Genomic DNA, 4,862 nt, shown 5'->3' on the forward strand with positions numbered 1-4,862 from the left:
TTGTTAGTGCGTTGCTTGGTTTTTTTTTTGGTTTGTTTGGTGGTTGGTTGGTGTGTTGCTTGGTTTGTTTTTTGGTTTGTTGGTTGGTTGGTTTCTTTGCTTGGTTTGTTTTTTTGGTTCGTTGGTTGGTTGGTTGGTGCGTTGCTTGGTTTGTTTTTGGTTTGTTGGTTGGTTGGTTGGTGCGTTGCTTGGTTTGTTTTTTGGTTTGTAGGGTGGTTTGTTAGTTTCTTGGCTTGGTTTGTTGGTTGGTTTGTTGTTGGTTGGTTTGTTGGATGTCTTTTGTATATTATGTTGTATGAGATTATTTTTTCCAACATTGTGTATATATTTTGTAAATTATTTTATGTTTCTTTTGTATATTATGTCATATTAGCTGTATTTTGTTTTCTATCTTTGTGTATATTTTTTCTAAATAATTTTTTATGTGTCTTTTGTATATTATGTTATATTAGATGTATTTTGTTTTCCCACATTGTGTATATATTTTGTAAATTATTTTATGTTTCTTTTGTATATTATGTCATATTAGCTGTATTTTGTTTTCTATCTTTGTGTATATTTTTTCTAAATAATTTTTTATGTGTCTTTTGTATATTATGTTATATTAGATGTATTTTGTTTTCCCACATTGTGTATATATTTTGCAAATAATTTTTGATGTCTCTTTTGTATATTATTTTATATTAGATGTATTTTTTCTAACACTCTGTATATCTTTTGTAAACAATTTTGTATGTGTCTTTTGTATATTATGTTATATTAGATGTATTTTGTTTTCTTACTTTGTGTATATCTTTTGTAAATAATTTTATATGTGTCTTTTGTATATTATGTTATATTAGATGTATTATTTTCCAACATTCTGTATATCTTTAATTTGTGAATGATTTTATGTGTCTTTTTTATGTAATATTAATAATTGTTATATAAGATTTTTTTCAAAATTATCTATATCTTGTGTCCATTTGTAAAAGAATGAGAAATGTTAAGTTTAGTTTATCATACCGACTGGTTTGTTGGTTGTTGGTTGGCTCCTTGGTTTGTTTGTTGGTTGGTTGGTTTGTTGTTGGTTGGTTTCCTGGTTTGTTGGCTGGTTGGTTTGTTGTTGGTTGGCCTCTTGGTTTCTTGGTTGTTTGATTTCTTGGTGGTTGGTTTTTGGTTTGTTGGTTGGTTTGTTGTTGGTTGGTTTCTTGGTTTGTTGGTATGTTGGTTTGTCGGTTTGTTGTTGGTTGGTTGGTTGGTTGGTTGGTTGGTTGGTTGGTTGTTTGGTTGGTTGGCTGGTTGGTTGGTTGGTTGTTTGTTTGTGGTGGGTTGTTGCTTGGTTCGTTGGTTTCTTGGCTCCTTGGTTTGTTGGGTGGTTGGTTGATTGGTTGTTTGGTTTGTTTTTTGGTTTGTTGGGTGGTTTGTTGGTTTCTTGGCTTTGTTTGTTGGTTTGTTGGACGGTTTGTTGGATGTCTTTTGTATATGTAATATTAGATTATTGTATTCAACATTGTGGATATCTTTTGTAAATTATTTTATATGTTTTTTTTGTATATTATGTTATATTAGCTGTATTTTGTTTTCTAGCATTGTGTATATCTTTTGTAAATAATTTTTTATGTGTCTTTTGCATATTATGTTATTTAGATGTATTTTGTTTTCTAACTTTGTGTATATCTTTTGTAAATAACTTTATATGTGTCTTTTGTATATTATGTTATATTAGATGTATTGTTTTCCAACATTATGTATATCTTTAATTTGTAAATGATTTTATGTGTCTTTTGTAAAGTATGTAATATCAATAATTGTGATATAAGATTTCTTTTCAAAATTATCTACATCTTGTGTACATTTGTAAAAGAATGAGAAATGTAAAGTTTAGTTTATCATACCGACTGGTTTGTTTGTTGGTTGTTGGTTGGTTGTTGGTTGGTTTGTTTGTTGTTTGGTTGGTTTGTTGTTGGTTGGTTTCCTGGTTTGTTGGCTGGTTGGTTTGTTGTTGGTTGGCTTCTTGGTTTCTTGGTTGTTTGATTTCTTGTTGGTTGGTTTTTGGTTTGTTGGTTAGTTGGGGTTTTTTTTTCTTGGTTTGTTGATATGTTGGTTTGTTGGTTGGTTGGTTGGTTGGTTGGTTTGTGGTGGGTTGTTGCTTGGTTGGTTGGTTGGTTGTAGGTTGGTTTCTTGGTTTGTTGGGTGGTTTGTTTGTTTTTGGTTGGTTGGTTGGTTGGTTGCTTGGTTTGTTGGGTGGTTTGTTGGTTTCTTGGCTTTGTTGGTTTGTTGGTCGGTTTGTTCGATGTCTTTTGTATATTATGTTATATTAGATTATTGTATTCAACATTGTGGATGTCTTTTGTAAATTATTTTATATGTTTCTTTTGTATATTATGTTATATCAGCTGTATTTTGTTTTCTATCTTTGTGTATATTTTTTGTAAATAATTTTATATGTATCTTTTGTATATTATGTTATATTAGATGTATTTTGTTTTCCCACATTGTGTATATCTTTTGCAAATAATTTGATATGTCTCTTTTGTATATTATTTTATGAGATGTATTTTTTTCTAACATTGTGTATATCTTTTGTAAATAATTGTCTTTTGTATATTATGTTATTTAGATGTATTTTGTTTTCTAACTTTGTTTATATCTTTTGTATAAAAATTTATATGTCTCTTGGTTGTTTGCTGGCTTCTTGGTTTCTTGGTTGTTTGGTTTCTTGTTGGTTGGTTGTTGGTTTGTTCTTGGTTGGTTTGTTGGTTCTTTGTTGGTTTGTGGTGGGTTGTTGCTTGGTTGGTTGGTTGTTGGTTGGTTTCTTGCTTGGTTGGTTAGTTTCTTGGTTTGTTGGGTGGTTGGTTTGTTCTTGGTTTTTTGGTTGGTTGGTTGGTCCGTTGTTTGGTTTGTTTTTTGGTTTGTTGGGTGGTTCGTTTGTTTGTCCTCCCATCACAACACACCACAACACACAACTGTCCTCTCATCACAACACACCACAACACACAACTGTCCCTTCACAACACGCCACAGCACACAACTGTCCTCTCATCAAAACACACCGCAACAGACAACTGTCCCTTTACAACACACCGCAACACTCAACTGTCCTCTCATCAAAACACACCACAACACACAACTGTCCTCTTATCAAAACACCGCAACACACAACTGTCCTCTCATCAAAACACACCGCAACAGACAACTGTACCTTCACAACACGCCACAACACACAACTGTCCTCTCATCAAAACACACCGCAACAGACAACTGTCCTCTCATCACAACACACTGCAACACACAACTGTCCTCTCATCACAACACACCGTGACACACAACTCTTCTCTCTTCACAACACACCACAATACACAACTAACTCCCTTACAACACACTAGGCTGGTTGGTTTTTTTGGTTAGATTTGATGTTGATTTGATGTTGATTTGATTTGATTTCATTTGATTTGATTTGATTTCATTTGTATTGACCACAACTGTCCTCTCATCACAAAACACTGCAACACACAACTCTTCTCTCATCACAACAAACTGCAACACACAACTCTCCTCTCTTCACAACACACTGCAACACACAACTCTCCTCTCTTCACAACACACCACACCGCAACACACAACTGTCCTCTCACAACACACCGCAACACACAACTGTCCTCTCACAACACACCGCGACACACAACTGTTCTCTCACAACACACCGCAACACACAACTGTCCTCTCACAACACACTGCAACACACAACTGTTCTCTCACAACACACCGCAACACACAACTGTTCTCTCACAACACACCGCAACACACAACTGTCCTCTTACAACACACCGTGACACACAACTGTTCTCTCACAACACACTGCAACACACAACCCTTCTCTCTTCACAACACACCATAACACACAACTCTTCTCTCTTCACAACACACTGCAACACACAACTCTTCTCTCTTCACAACACACTGCAACACACAACTCTTCTCTCTTCACAACACACCATAACACACAACTCTCCTCTTATCACAACACACTGCAACACACAACTCTCCTCTTATCACAACACACTGCAACACACAACTCTCCTCTCATCACAACACACTACAACACACAACTCTTCTCTCTTCACAACACACTGCAACACACGACTCTCCTCTCTTCACAACACACCATAACACACAACTCTCCTCTCATCACAACACACTGCAACACACAACTCTTCTCTCTTCACAACACACTGCAACACACAACTCTTCTCTCTTCACAACACACTCAACACACAACTCTCCTCTCATCACAACACACTGCAACACACAACTCTTCTCTCTTCACAACACACTGCAACACACAACTCTCCTCTCTCCACAACACACCAAGACACACACCTCTCCTCTCTTCACAACACACCACAGCACACAACTCCCTTACAACACACTAGGCTGGTAGGTTGTTTGATTAGTTAGTCTGTTGGTTGGTTGGTTGGTTGGGTCGGTGGTTGGTTTGGTTGATTCTTGGTTGGTTAGTTAGTTATTTGATTTGATTGTGCTGGTGTTGTGTCTTTTGTACATTTTTATTTTAGGATGTATTTTGTTTTCTAACTGTGTATATCTTTTGTAAATTATTATGTTTACCGAAGGAAACATATTATATTTGCTCTGTTTCCTCTTCCTCTTCCTCCTCTTCTTCTCCAAACACCTAAAAATCGTAGATATTTTCGTAAAATAGAACCTGGAAGAAAATGAAATTCAGCATGCTGGTAGGTTGGTACGTAAGACACTGAACCGCTGTCATTTTGGCCAACATAGATGTGAAAAAATGACTTTATTTGCAAAAAAATGGGTGAAAAAAGTTGCATTTTAAGCCAAAAATCGAACAAAAAGAACGC

Source organism: Branchiostoma belcheri, unplaced genomic scaffold, assembly GCF_001625305.1.
Source record: "Branchiostoma belcheri isolate BF01 breed outbred unplaced genomic scaffold, Haploidv18h27 scaffold294, whole genome shotgun sequence".
NCBI lineage: Eukaryota > Metazoa > Chordata > Leptocardii > Amphioxiformes > Branchiostomatidae > Branchiostoma > Branchiostoma belcheri.